The following is a 15034-nucleotide window of genomic DNA, read 5'->3' as shown; positions in this document are numbered from 1 at the left end:
CAGTTGGTTGATATGAGCTGCACTTATTTACATCATTTTGTGTGCCATCATCTCTTGGTCAGGCTGTTGGCTAGCTTTTAAGCAAAAATATTTGCGTGGAGATGGGAGAAAGAAAGCTTCTTTCCTCTACTTTTGTAAAGCCATCAGTGAATATTGAGGCTGCTGCCAGAGTATGGTTGAAAAGCTCATTTAAGAGAGCAACAAAACGCATGGAGAGATGTTTTGTGGAGGTCTTAAGCTCAATACTGGCATTTGGGTATGGAGAAGGGAAAACCAGGAGGGGAATAATGAAGAACTTTTGCACAGTTGTTTTGAAGTGTAACTAGAAAATACGCCTGCTGAACTAAAGCATTTTATTTAAGAGTCCTGCTGTTCTCGGAAACCTGTTTGGGCATGTGCAGTGCAGTGGCAGTATTGGTAATCAATATGCCAAAAGAAATGTCGTTCTTTAGCAAGCCGTGGGCTGCCCTTTGTGGCTCCCAGGACCTGGGGGGGGGGGGGAGCTACTTCAGTGAATTGACATAGACAGATGAAATGGCTGAACTAAAGGAAAACTTTTACCAAAAAAAAAAAAAAGACAAAATGAGACCTCCAAGCTTTTTCTGGCATCTCCGTTCACCTTTAGTGGCCAAAGCACATTTGCAGTGTCTGATGCAACTCCAACCCCGGTTACAGTCAGGCAGCCCCACGGTTTCCACTCCAAATCCTTTCTAGCCTCAGAGCTCAAGGGGTTCAGGTAGCAGCTGGATGACCCTTTTCCCTTCCAAAGTGCCTGGAGGAGCCTTCCGTCAGCTCAGTCACTGCAGATAGGTGCAGCTGAGGAATGCAACGTTTCTAGGCAGTGGGGAGAGGTGCAGGCTTCATATACAGGGAGATTATAATCTTTAGACTGTCTTAATGAGAGGAAGGGGGAGGTTTGAAACCTCGAGCAGAGAGTGAGTGGGCTCAGTGGCTTTGCTCTGGTCTGGGCACAGCTGGGAACAGGCCATTGGGTGGGAGCTGCAGGACAGTGGCCATGATCATGGGTGTCCCCTTGGGGAGCTCCCAGCAGGCACATCCCAACGGGCGCCATAGACCTGCACTGTCAGGTGCTGCCTAAATGCTGTTTGGGCATCGTTTAGTGCTGGTTTCCTCAAGCATCTGACAGAACTGTGGTATAAAGCAGTTTGAAACGGGGATCAAACCTGAGATCCTTGAGTTGATGGATTATTTTAAGAACCTCCCCCAGTGACTCTTCACAGAGCAGTGTCTGGGGAGCCTTTCAGATTTCTGCGCTTGTCTTGTGTGCTTCAACCTGTGAAGAAAGCATCCTGGCTAGGCTTTCCAGAGGGCTTTGAAACATTTCTCTGCACGAAACATTTCTCTGCACTTTACACTGTAGCAACAACTCTGTAAAAATCCTCAAAGAGGTGATTAAGTGTGTTTTGTCAGCACTTGAAGCGGAGATTACATCGTCTCGTAATGTATGTATGTAAAATCAAATCAGAGCAGTCTTCCATTTCGTAATGCCTTTCACCGTGAGGGAGACTCGAATGCTGCTGCATCTGCTGGTCAGATGCACAGTACAGCGCTGCCTCGTTCCCCTACTGCCCTAACGGCATGTGGTAGCAGTTTTTAGGACAGGAAGTTTATATTATCTTTTCCAGTTGAGACTTTATTGAAGTCTAATAAGAAATTGGAATTCGAACAGGGTGCTGTCCCTAGTGTAGTTACTCGAGCGTTTGGAGAGATCATTTAAGGACTTTGAATGATGACAAACTGGGCTGCCTGGTGCTTGTAAACTAGATGTTGCTTTTCATGAAAATTCCCTTTAAAAATACATTCCTGTTATAAAATTATCACACACGCCCCCTCCAGCTTCAGCATAATGTCACTTTGTCCATTCCTTATATGATTCCAGTAGGGCTTTTTTTTTTTTTCCAGTTTACTTGGGGAAGAAAATGTCATAAGTGGATCTGGCTCAGACACTGCGGTGACTTTTGGTTGCTTCTGCTTTTTACGATGTCGAAGTGAGCAGCCATCACCGTTGCTTACTGCCAGAAGATGTCACTTCTGGAAGCAGGGATGATGTGGAGCTAACGCTGGCTGAGGGAGGAACAATCTGTTTGCTTATTGCTTCTCATAGGCTGCGGTGCTGGGTGCTGGGGCTGCTAGCGGCCTGAGAGCCTTCACCCTGCCTGCCCGCTCCTGTCTTTCCCTCTAAATGCTTTCTACCAGTCTACCCTTGCTCTGTTTTGGAGGCTAACAGTTTCAGGCCAAGCCAGAACCACTGTAAATCACATATTAAAAATGTTTTACAAGGTTGTGCACCAAATGGGAAACATGCACACAGGGTGCATTGTTCGCATGCGGCTGGAACTGAAGCCAGAAACAGCAGGAGAAGGGGAACGAGGCCACGTGAAAGCCCAATGGAAACACTCTTCAGTCGTCCTGCAGTAACAGGACCACGGGCCCCTTACAGCTCCCTGGCTCACTGCTGCAGCTGCACTCAGCCTGCTGAAACCTCTCTTAATTCAGACTCAAGTAAAGATGCCCCAAATGCATCCAGGAGCAAGACAAATTCACATCCCTGGTCAGTGAGCAGAGAGGCTGTGGGTGGTGACAAAGGGGAACGGATCAGCATCCCTGGTGCCTCATGGCAGCAAGCGTCCAGGCAGGGGCTGCAGGAGGAGCAAGGGGGAAAGGCAGGAGGGAACTGTAGGGATAAGACGGATTGGAAGAAGGGGGGGGCTGAACAGGCAGCAAGACATCAGTGTGAGCCCCAGCGTCAAGGGGAAGATGTCCCCAAGCGGTCAGAGACCATGTGCTGTGCAATTTAGATTAAACTGACATAGGACTCAATAATTTCGTGCTTTTGGCCTGGCCCAGCTAAACCTTGTCTATTTGCTTTTATCCCAACGTGCAGAGAAGGCCAGGGGCTTGTTAAATGGGAAGCAGTAACCTTGCATTTAACATAATTGCAGCGTTTGTATTTGAAGAAACAATTTAACATGGTTGTAATATTTAGCTGTAACAATGGCTCTAATATTTTAGATGGGCTTTTATCCATCCACAAGTCTTTGTTTCCTTCCCCCCCCAGGTTAAACTCGAGCTTCATAATCACTGATGACGTAAAATAAATTAAATAAATGTATTTAAAAAAATTAACTGCATTAGGATGCTGCCAAGCTTTTTGCAGGGCTTACCTCTCCTACGTCTTCTTCAGTATTGCATCTAGGCTCTTTTCCAAAAGTTTTTACACCTCGCATATTTCTCCTGGCCTCCCTAGAGCTGTATCCCAGTGGGTTGAACGGGAGATCCCTATGCCGGAGACCGTGCCTCGCTGAGACGGTAACATCTGAAATGACACAGAGCCATGAAGTAAGTGGAACATGACTGCTCTCAGAGCTGATTTGAACACGGTGTTGAAAGACGGAGCAGGGTGAGGGAGATCCAGGCTGCCTTTGATTTTTTTTGTCAGCCGATGGTGATGCTGGCTGCCCGTGATCTTGCTGCTGACGTGCGCTGTTGACAGGCAGCGATTTTTCTGCCGTCCTGGTAGCAAGCAGCTGGGGGCTGTGCTTCTCACCAGGCAGGGGCTTGGTTAAGAGAGAGGTGACTCTGAGAGGTCTCACCTGTGGTTACTGGAGACACCCAGCGGTGACAGCTTGGAGACCTCAGCTCAGGGTTTTTGTTGACTGTCTTATGAGACTTCTGTGTTTTTTTTTTTGGTTGTTAAGTGGGTCTTCAAACTCTCATGCTCCCCAGGTGGGTGGAGGTCAGCACGACTGAGCTGGGCACCTCGGGCTGTGAGGAGTGATTTCTGAGCAGCGCTGCTGAGCTCTTCTGCACCCTGACACCAAACCGCTGCTCTCCAACACGTGCAGCTGCCTGGGGCTGGGAGGAGAGCTGGAAGGCTGATTTCGTGGAGGTAAAACCATGCATTTCTTCCCCCGCCCCCTTCAGGGCTCAGCTGTTAACTGGAATGGGATGCAGGTCAGGTGGGAAGGATCCAGCACCAAATTTGGGTCTCTTCTGTAGACTTTTAGCTTTGGCACGATGAAGCCAGTCTTTAATGTGACTTTAATGTGACAGGCTGTTTCTGAGGTGTCACTTGGCTGGAGGCTCTGTCAGCCGGTACAGTGGCTGTGGTGTCTGCAACAGCCAGTCCGTGTTGATGCACTGACACAGGAGGCAGGCAAGAAAAGAGACAGTGGCAAATACCTCATTCAAAAGTACCCTTCGGGGGGATAACCAAAGCACTGTAGAATAAGAGAGGCTGGTAGGAGTCCTTGTATGTACCTCATCCAGTCCCTGGTGAGCACAGGGCCAACCGAATGAAGTTGCTCAGGGCCGTGCCTCGCTGATGTTTGTGTATCTCCAAGAAGAGGGAACCCACTGTCTCTCTGCTCTGCACTCCGATGTTTGACCACTCACAGAGTGAAAACACTTTTCCTAATGTCCAAGTGGATTTTCCTGTCTTCCATCTCATTCTCGTTGCCCCTTGTCCTTCCCCTGTGCACCTTGGAGAGGAGCCTCGCTCCGTCTGCACCGCCACCCTCCAGCAGCGCGGAGTGGAGCGGGCACTTGGCCGGTTTCTCAAACGCAAGACGAGACGAGTGAGTAGCTCTGTAAAGCCAGCCTGTGTTCTGTGCTTGAAGAGAGTGAGGTCATGCTGGTGGGGACAGTACTTTGTGTTGGAGAGTTCATTATTAATTGTGTTATCTAGACTTTAATGCTCTCTTTGTGGTGTACTAAACAACCGCTGTTTAACAATGCAAAGCACTCCGTCTCTGGGTTAAAGAATACCTCTGGGTTCTGTCTTTCATTAAATTTGTTCTGCTGTGTGTGCACAGCATTCCTTTCCACTTAGCCAGCCATCCTCGTAGGCTTTTAAGCAAGCAAGGCCATAAAAATATTTACATTTTTCTATAGCACTCGGTCTGTACGCAGTCAAACAAGCATGGCACTCTCTGAAAAGTGGTGGGACTCAGCTTCAGCGTGTTTTCTGAGGCTGCAGAGGCTGGCTCGCCTGCTCTGCAGTGAGGAGACCTTCTCACGCACAAGTGCCTCCACTGCAATCAGCCTTCTTTGCTGGTGCCTCAGGGAAAGGCAGTGTGTTGGAACTGTACCTAGACATAATTTTGAGCCTCTGGTTTTATTTGTGGGAAAAGCTCTTAAATAAATAAAGACAGACGTGGTGTTCGTTCAAGACATGTTTGACACGCTGTTAAAGCCCTACAGATCGCAAGGAGACTGTAGTAGGTGGTGTCACCGCTGCTTCAGGCAGTTAGGATAACATGAGGAGTGTCTCCTGAGTCGGGCTTGATCCGCCACCCCTTCCACTGCACGCTGCTGATGTCAGCTCTGTGATTGATGGCGCAGAATCTGGCCTTTGGGGCTTATCTTGCTGAGCAGAGGTTTTTACTCCTATGTGTGTGTTCGTCGTTCCCTGTTCTTTGTACCCCGGTTTTGGAGCAGTCGTGGCAGCCAGAGGAAAAATGAGCTGAATGGAAGAACGAGGCTGCAGCACATACACAACCGGCGGGTGTAAGCTCCAGATCTCCAGCACTGCCAGTGCTCACTGCTGCAGGGTTTTGCTAGATCCAGGTGTCCCAGCTCCACTGAAATTCAGTGGGGTCCTGGCTCCAGGCAGTCTGTCACACGCACCGTGCTGTTACAAGTGAGACTTGAGTAGCTGCAGGGATTTTTCAGCGTGCCTGGGCACCTTGCTCCTGCTAATATCAGCATAAGGTAGCAGCCTTGCTGTGTTTGCAAATCCCACTAGCCATTTACTGCAGCTCTGAGCGGCAAAACCCTTCAGACAAGCTCCTTTTCCTTTTGGCTGTACAGGAGTTCTCCTGGGAACAGAGGGAACAGAAAAGCAGGAATCAGGCCCCAAACTGCTGAACCTGGTCATTCTAAAAGACACTAAATCCTTTCCACATACGAGGAAAAGCAGCTTATCTCTCTTTCTTTGTTATGAAGCAAAACCTTCCACTGAATATATATATATATTTAATACGTATGTGTGTATGTATATATAAATATAGGTGTATATATAGCAGCATAGCAAAGTGTAAGTAATTTTGTATAAGTAGTACACATTATGCTGCCTGATATATCCACTCTAAGTCAAGAAACAATTTCTGTAAAAGCCATAGCATGTTCCCCCATTTGACAGAATGGATATATGAATTGAATTTTATCTACTTTCACGTCAGTATGTTTATATAAATGCACAAATATGGATCTATAGACTCTCTATAGACTACGGTCATTCCTAAATATTCTGTATGTATGATCTGTCTAGTATAGTTCATGAGTGGAAATGTAGATACATGTTATATACCTCAGAAAAGTGGGTTTTACAAAATTGTTTCTTTATTTTTTTTTGTTTTGACACAGAGACATGGTGCAACTTCCCAAGATGGCCCTCAGAAGGAGCACGCTGAAGAGCTCTGGAGAGCTTGAGGGTGGTACCTACAGCGAGAGGCACGTCTCGGAGATGCTCTTGACTGCCTTGAGACATCCCGCTGAAGCTGACATTTATGTTAAATGACTCCATGCTGATCACGTTATTGCAGTAAATGCTAAATGCATCTGATGTTGAGCGCGTACGTTCTTACCTTTCTTGATAACTCTATGTTAATATTACATTAATTATTCCTGAGTTACAATGCTGTTGAATGTTGATAAAGGCTGAATTGCTTCGTGAAATGCTGATCCTGACAGTCCTGTGGCAGGCGCTAAAATGTGATTTCCAAGTCTTAGGGGGGAAAAAAAGGAATATATTACTATTTCTGATTAGAGGACTTCAGAAGAAACATATTCTAGTCACATCTTGTGGAGCACTCGCCTGAATCCCTCTTGCTTTCAGTAGCTGTTGCCTTTGCATAAAACATAAAAGGAATATACTCTTCACTTTTTCAGTTAATATTTTATAGTGATTGCTGATGTAGAATCAGTTCAGCATGTATGAACACTTCTCTACAACACAGACTCTGTGTGCATATGAAGCTGTGGTCATTTCCTTGGCTCATGAGAGCTGATGCGTTGGAGAAAAGCTGGCGGAGCAAACATGGAGAGATTACTTCTCACTGGTATCACCTTCCCTGCAGGTTTGGATCTGAGCTCTTTGACAGCTCTGCCAAGGCCCATTTCTGCACACCTAGTGGTTATCTCAGACATCCCTTGTGTAACTCTGCAGTTTTCATGGTGAACTGCCTGGCAAAGTTGAAGACTGCCAGGACTGGGAAATCACAGCGCTTCATTTCCAGATGAATTGGGCAAAATATCAGAAGAAAAAGGGTTTGGGATAAAATTACTAAAAACACCTAAATTGCTTAGGAAGCCTCATTCATAAGGTATTGAAAAAATCTCTGGGGTGGCCTCAGGTACTGAGGTGGGGGTTCCTCCGTGGGCTGATGTTCTGGTGAACAACCCATCAATGATCTCAGCAGCTGGATTAACGCAGTGTCCCATCCGCTATGTTCAGCTAAGGTGGTCCAAAGCTGCCAGTCCAGGCTCCTTGTAGGTGTTGTGGAGGAAATAAACAGCTGTGACTTCTCTCAGTGCCTCCTCACCTCCCCAGAGACTGGATAGCCAGTGTGGCAGGGGAAGGGGTCAGAAGGGGAGGAGAAATGTTCATAAAGTGGTTTTTCTGTTTATTTATTTATTTATTTATTGGGGGAGGGGTGGTGGTGGCAGTGTACGTGTGTGGGGTTTTTTTAACCTTCTTCCACTCTCCTGCACAAGCAGTCAGTCTGTCCTTCACTGGAGGGGAAAATGTTCCATCTCTCAGAGTGTTTGAGGTTTCTGTTTGTTTGTTTGTTAAAAAAAAGAAAGCATCTGGCATATGTATGCAAACATTAATGAGTCATTTAAAATATTCTCAGCGCTGCACTAGTGAGATTTCCAGCTATAAGAAAAAATATGATGGAAGGGAGCAGGCAGACCCCAAAGGACTGTTTTCCAAGCATAGAATGGGGTGAGGAATCTTACTTTTTTACTTCCTACCTCTTCTTTCCATCACCACCACTCCCAGGAGCATTTCCAACCCTCCAAACCCATTGGTGAGGACTTTGAAATCCGAGTTAAAACGAGTCTCTTTGAGACTGCTGTGCCCTCTGTAGCGAGCCTGATGCTTGCCAGTGGTTCTCTCCAAGAAAAGCAGTTTATTTCCGACACTGTGCAGGGCCACAAATAGACTTGCCATTGGGGAGAGAGAAGTGTGGGTCAGTGTAGCTCTGTCCTTTTGCTGAGACAGCCGGCAGCTGAAACCAGGAAAATCAATTAAAATTCAGAAGTATATAAGAAGTAAAGCTCTAAGAAGGCTCAGCTGCTTTCTCGGGTGTTTATAAGCAGCACAGCGGGCTGAAAAGCTCTGGACAGAGAACTGTTTGAAGGGCAGCAGCCATGAGGATCCCTCACACTGCTGGGATTACAGAAATTACTAGAGTTTCTTGACAGGAGGCAATTTCCTAGTGCAAATTGAACATTTAAATCTCCAGCAGTGTAATGATTAGAGAATTCCAGTTTGGGAGTAAGAACTCTTTTCCTGCTTTAGATTTGTCTCTGGGAAGGAGGTATAAGCTAAATCTCCCAAAGGGAAAAGATATTCATATATCCGGTTACACTTTCAACTTCAGTTGTATCAGAGGCAGTATAATTATATTGCATTGGCTGTGCCCAGCCTTCTCCCTCTGTAAGCGAGCCCACGCGCTCAAAGACTGTTAGAACAAAACTGTTGCACTATATGCAAAATACTAGATTTTGTTTACTGCTTGATTTTGTCTGTTCCTGCTTCTCAGGCCTTTACTAAAGAGAGGGGAACAAGAACTGAACCAACTCCAGCACCTGGGACCTGTTTAAGAAAAAGCGAGAGGACCGTGTGTGATCCAAGCTTTCAAAATCCATTAAACTAATCCTCAGAAATGGCGAAGCTGCCTTAGGCATCGCCAGAGGTAATGGGTAATAACTTTTGCCGGGGCCTTTTGGTGCTTGCACTTTCATGCTTTGAATTTTAATCTTCTCTGAACTTTTTTCAGCCATCAGCGAGGCTGGGAACTCGAAGTGTGATAAAGTAAGAGCGTAACATGACTGCGGGAGCTGGCATTTCTCAAAAGTGCCTACGACTTTGCCACAGCTTTGCCACAGAAACCCAGATAAAGGCCAAGCCCAATCTGGCACTAAGAGCAGCAGAATTTGCCCCACCAAAAGTATCTGTACTTGCCTGATCGCAATGGTGAGATAAAGAGCAGGGAATGCTCTGAAAGACACGCACTTCCAAGCCGTGGCTAAACCCCATTCCTCATAGCTAAGAGGAGCTTAGGGATGCATGTTTTGACTCTTTCCTGGTTACATATTTGCAAGTGGTTACTTAATCAATTATCTTCCTATCTCTGAAAGCTTTTTTATTATGGAAAACTCCTAAGAAGCAAGCTGGGTCCAGATTCCAAGATGCAACAATGGGTCTGTTACAGCCAAAAAAATAGGAGGGGTTTGCACAATTTCTCCAACTGTAATATGATAAAACAAACAGATGAGAGCAGCCTCATGTCTGTTATGGGCCAGGGGAGTAGGAGGGCTGCTCTGGCACATCCTGCTTTAGCCCAAACTGTAGCATTTAGCCTCTGTAGGGTTGTCCTAAAACTGCACCTTAAGGCATGTCGTGATTTCAGTCCCCGTACAAAATAAGCACGTGCAACCTGGTAACGAGAGGCTGCTGTCAGGTTAGGGGAGGCATCAAGGCTTCGGGCCCCTTTGCTGGAGGGGAAAGTCCTTTGCCTTGACACAAATCTGCTGTGTCTTGCAAGGATGGGAGGAGGTAAGTGGGCTGCGCTCTGTGGAGGTGACAATCCTGCCTTGTGTGAGGGTCCCCATCCCTCCTGCTCCTCCTAGGGCCGGACAGGTCCCAAACCATCCGAGCCCTGAGCGAGAGGTGCGTCTGCTGAAACACCCCCTTGCACCCAGACAGATGTTCTCTCTCAGTTCTTCCCTGTCCTAGTGAAATCATTCATCTTCCAAATTGCTTTTTGTAGACGGCTGCTGAATCATGCACGGAAACATTCATGGGAGGGAAAAAAAGAGGCTTCTTCAGGCAGTGCTCAGCAGTGTAGAGCAGCCAAGGCAGGGTTTCCTTCACCCCTCTGTATGGAAGTAGCTTGCATTTGAGTAAAACCAAACAATTTTTATTTATTCTCACTTTAGATGCTTTAGACAGAGCTTATTTCCTTTTACCTTTGGTAACAGCTGTACCCATGTTGTAGGGAACAACTTAACTATTGGCACAAACTGCATCCGCTCTGGAGGAGCTTGGTGCTGCCTCAGCACGCACAAATGCTTGCAGCCACCATGAGCAGACAAACCCCCAGCATCCCTCCACCTTCTGGCAGTGTCCGTTCCCTGTGGACATCTGGGTCCAGACTCCTGGGTGCATCTGGGTCCAGACTCCTGGGGGCAAAGTAAAATGCGTATTTCAGTTTGCCAGGGCTCTTCTGAATGATGAGGTAAGAAGAGCTGCAGCTTCAGCTGCTGTGGTGGAGCTTAAATGTCGCCCGGAGACTGCTGCTGGGTCTATTTGTTGTATTTCTACATATATGCCATAGAGCACTGTGTGGCTGGGAGGTCAGAACAGAACTGTAGAAAACTTTTTGTGAAGCAGAGAGGAGGCACCGTCTCACGTGGTCAACGAAGAAGGGAGCGGGGTGCTGCGGCAGGGAAGGATTTTGATGATTTTCTTAGTGCTGCTAGTGAGGCTGAAAAAAGACCAAAGTCTGGGCAAGAGGGTGCAGGCAGCCAGCTCCTGAAGCAGAGTGAAAGCAGGGGGAGCTAGAAATCGAAGAGGGAAGGCTTTGCTCTGGCTGATGGAGAGAGCTGGGAGAAGGGGTGCGCTTTCCTGCAGGCCGGAGTGGCTGCTGAAGGGGCTGCAAGGCATCCAGTGAAGAACGTGCATGCAGAGAGTCTCTGTGTTCCTGCACCCAGCCTGGTGTGGTAATTAATCTTTTGTGATTCTGACAGATGCCTGCAGAAGAGCAGAAACAAAGATCCCACTCTGACAGTGATTAATGCATCGTTAGTTGTCAGGCTGAGAATTTTGGAAGCGGGTAAATAAGCACTAGCCCCAGAGAAAACTGCAGAGGATTACAGCGTGGGGAGAGCTGGGGCTCAGCACTTATTTACCACAAGCACTTAGTATGTTTTATTACTTGTCTGAATCCACCCTGTTCTCACAACAGAAGGAGAAATGGATGCAGGATTTCAGAAGCAAAGCTCTACCTCCAGCTTCAGTTATACAAGAAGGAGTGGCAAAAGGCACAGCCGACCCAAGCCTGGGCTGCCCTGGACAAGGGCTGGCATCATCTGGGACACTGACGCCACAAAGCACCTGCAAAGGAGGGAAACATGGCATGGAATCACAGCTATGGGTGGCTTGAAGATAACTGAAGGCTCTGCTGTAAATGTCTGCTGTTAAAATGCTTTGGCCTTCATCTAAGAAACGCCTCGCAGCCGCTGAACGCCTGGTGTCCGTGCCACAGCAAGGGTTTTGCTCCTGTTTACGCTCACCCTTCCTGGGTCTCTCTGTGCTTTGCTCTCTACAGGGCAGCTGGGTGCTTGGGGGCTGCTGGGGAGCTCCTCACACCTTGGGGGGCAGGACCTGGATCAGGAGCTTCCTTGGGCTGCTGCAGGAGCACTTCTTGGGGATGGGATCGCTCACCACGGCTTTTTACCTGCTCTGGCTCCCAGGCTGGTCCCTGCTGGGGATGGGGACAGCGCTACCAGACCCAGGCAGTGATGCCAGGACCTGGTGGTGCTCAGGTGCAAGGCAAAGCAGAGATGTTGGGGCTGGAGCAGCTCTGGCCACACTTAGGAGCGGGATAGCAGCCTATGGAGGCTGAGACATGAATCAGGATGCAGCAGTTGAAGGGGAGCACAGAGCTCAGGGATTGCAGTTTTCAACCAAAGGGCCCAAGATCTGCCAAAATCTTCCTTAAGGTGCCTGAGGTATTTGCAGGCTTTGATTTCATTTTAACAATGGTAGCCTTAATGGCTCGCAGTTTTTTTGTGAGATGGGTTTACGGATGCTCAGCCCTGTTTTGCAAAGAGCGCTGCTCTCTCTGGGTCAGTGTTCCTACAGACAACTGCAATGTATAAAATACAACACTGTGTGCTCGGCCTCATTCTCACATCAGTTTCCAAGCTGAATCCAGGTAGCTAGGGGCTGAGATGTTTGTCAGTGAGGTGGTGTTTTTCTGGCTTTTTTGGGGGGGTGGGATTTGCCCAGGAGTAAATCTCCATGAAGACCTGGGGACAGAGGATGGCTGCAAGCCCTCGTTAACCCCAAAGGGTGTGACATGACCAGGGTGGAGCCTGCACATTTCTTCACCTCCAGCATCCAGCAGAGCACAGGACCCACTGCTCAGGACTGGGCACAGAACTGGTATTTTGGGATTAGCTCTGGTTGCACGCAGCTGTCCTGTGCTTGCTGATTTTCTCCTGGGTGGCTGAATGCAAGCGCTTCCATCCTTTTGGTTCTTGGTAAGAAAAGCTGCTGACACTGGCTCTGTCTTGTGGAGCTGGTTTCTACCATGGTCTGCTCCTGCTCTCCTGACTGTCCACGTCGGGGCTCTCTTGGGCCTCTTGCAGCTCTCCTTCAGCCCCAGCTCCCCATTTTGCTCCTAACATGCCTTGTTTTGCTTGATGGACGTTTCCTCAGGAATGCTCCCAGGCCCTCTGCTGCTCGCGTTGTCGCTCACTGCGGCTGTTCTTCCCTGCAGTACCGCAAAGCAAGCCCGCCTCCCCAGCCCCGCTGCCCCCAGGCAGGGCTCAGTGCCCGTGGGGCACCCAGCCTGCGCTGTCGAGAGCCTGCTCCAAACCTTCCAGGCCCAATTTCCGTGCCGTGAAAACACAGAGCCACGTTCTCGGGCTGATGTAAGCTGGTGGAGCTCCATTGATGCCGATCCAGTTTATACAAGCTGCAAGTACGGCCGAGAGTAAACGAATCGCTCTGCTGAAACGTAGCCAGTGCTGAAGCATACCTGTCCCGTGGGATGCTGAGAAGGGAAAGTCGCTTCCACCCCTTCTTGGCTGGGGATCCACGAGCGAGCTCCAGATCTGGTGCAGAAAAAAGGCTGCAGTGTAACGCGTGAGTCACTTTACCTGCTCCAAAATGTCACTGGTTCTGGGGAGAGAGGCAGCAGCTGCTTAGCAGAGTGCAGTGCGTGTGGCAGAGATGCTCCTGTTATTTATATGGCTCCACAGATGAACTCGGTGTCGTGCAGAGTCACAGCCTTTCCTCAGGCAGTTTCCAGCGCAACTCACTCCCGAGCAAAGCAGGAGCAGGCCACGTTGCAAGGAACACCCCAGCCAGTCCAAGGCCCTGCAAGGCGACAGCGCGGTGTCACTGCTGGTGCCACAAACGCACGGCAGAGCAGCAAAAAGGAGGTGGGGAAATGCCAGGTGTGGGAAGAGTTTCCCCTCAGCGTAACTCCATCCTCTTAACGTTTTTCCCTTTCTATCCTCTGTGGTTCTGCAAAGCATGTCTGGAGGGCAAAGCTTGCCTTTCCTTTTGCTGTCTTGAAGGAAAGGTGAGGAAAAGAAGAATTCCTCTATCTCACAGCTGCAGACATGAGGCAGAGGTCAAAGGCCAGATCTGAAATAGATATAGGCCTAGGAGAACAGAAATGCCCCAAGACAGAACCCCTCGCAGGGGCTGGAGCCAGCGGGGCTGAACAGCCCTCCCAGGAGGAACCTGCTTCGCTGCAGCAGGATGCTGCCCAGGACATCAACAGTTCTGTTACCTGGAGCTAGGGTAACGTTTTTCAGATTCCCCTGGATTCGAGGGGTTGCGACATCTCTCGTCTTTTATTTCTTTTTAAAAACTTCCCTTCTTTCTCAGGGGGAGCCCAGCTTGCAGGTGCCAGGAGGCTTCTCACATGGTTAGGCAGAGGGACCAGGGCTGCAGGACCGTGGGCTCCCCTGCGCATGCCAAAGGGAGCAGGAGAAAGTGGAGCAAGAGGCTTTCCCTGGGCTTGTTCGTGTATGTGGCCACGTTTTTTTTTTTTCTTTTCTTTTTGTTTTTGTTTTTTTTCCAGTGGGAAATTCATCAGCAGCTGTGCTAGCTGACGGGGCGGGAGCGAGCACGGCCCGCGCTACAAAGCTACACCCTGGAAAGCACTGCTGTGACCTGAAAGCGGAGTTTATTAACTCCAGATTTTTACAGCATGGCTGGCATGCCAACAACAGAGTCTGAACACAATGAATCACTTGCAGCTACAAACCAGGGGAAGGCATCTCCGGAGCTGTGCCAGCCTGAGTCACACACAGCCGCTGTGCCAAGTGCCAGCTGCTGAGCAGCAGCGAGCCCTTGGCGGGGCTGCAGGCACGGTGCTCGGGGGCTACCACTGATTGCCTGATTAGCACAACCACTGATAATGGCAACTGGTTTGCTGAATACAGAGTGCAGGTGCCTTAAACAGCGGGCTTGCCTGTTACTTACAAGCCTAGAGAGCTCAGGGTTGGTTGGTCAGTCAACAGGGGGAAAGGAGGTGAGTTATAGGTCCTGCTCAGATGGGGAGAGGCTATAGGGAAAAGTGGGATTTGTCCCTGAAGAAGGAAGTAGGACAATAGCTATCACTGTCCCAACAATCACGACCCACTGCGTGCTTTGAGGCGTCTAGAAATACCTTTTCCATGCCATTTATCTATGGGAACAGATAGAAAGGCTGGGAGGGTTATCTCCTACTGCTGCTTGATGCTGTTACTCAGCTGGGAATAAACCTCCCTGGAGCTGGGCTGGTAGGGTTAGATGTGCATCTTCTTTTTACCTGTGGTCCCACAGCATCAGTCTTCCTGGGGGAAGTCTGAGCACCCCTTTGTGTCACTGTCACTGCAGCAGGCGCGCAGTTGTTCTGCTGGAGGGGGGCTTGAAGCCCTTCTAGCTTTACTTGTAGAAGTTCCCTTTGTTTTATGGAGTGTCTGTTGGAAAGTTTTAGGAGGGAGTGGGATGCGGCAGTAACAGCTGGAAGGATGGGGAAAACAGCAAACAAGTTTC

General features: G+C 48.8%; 1 protein-coding gene across 1 annotated transcript in view; it reads left to right on the top strand.

Annotated features, from left to right (window-relative positions):
• LOC308191847 (uncharacterized protein) overlaps nt 1-6577 on the top strand; it is a 54831-nt gene extending 48254 nt beyond the window's left edge. The window contains exon 12 of the transcript XR_013948311.1: nt 6388-6577. The gene's annotated coding sequence lies outside the window, so the exon portion shown is untranslated. The remainder of the gene's footprint in view (nt 1-6387) is intronic.
• The last annotated feature ends 8457 nt before the right edge of the window (nt 6578-15034 follow it).

This window comes from Anser brachyrhynchus (assembly GCF_964034855.1).
Source record: "Anser brachyrhynchus genome assembly, chromosome: 3".
Taxonomy (NCBI): domain Eukaryota; kingdom Metazoa; phylum Chordata; class Aves; order Anseriformes; family Anatidae; genus Anser; species Anser brachyrhynchus.
This window is presented reverse-complemented; position numbering and strand designations above follow the sequence as displayed.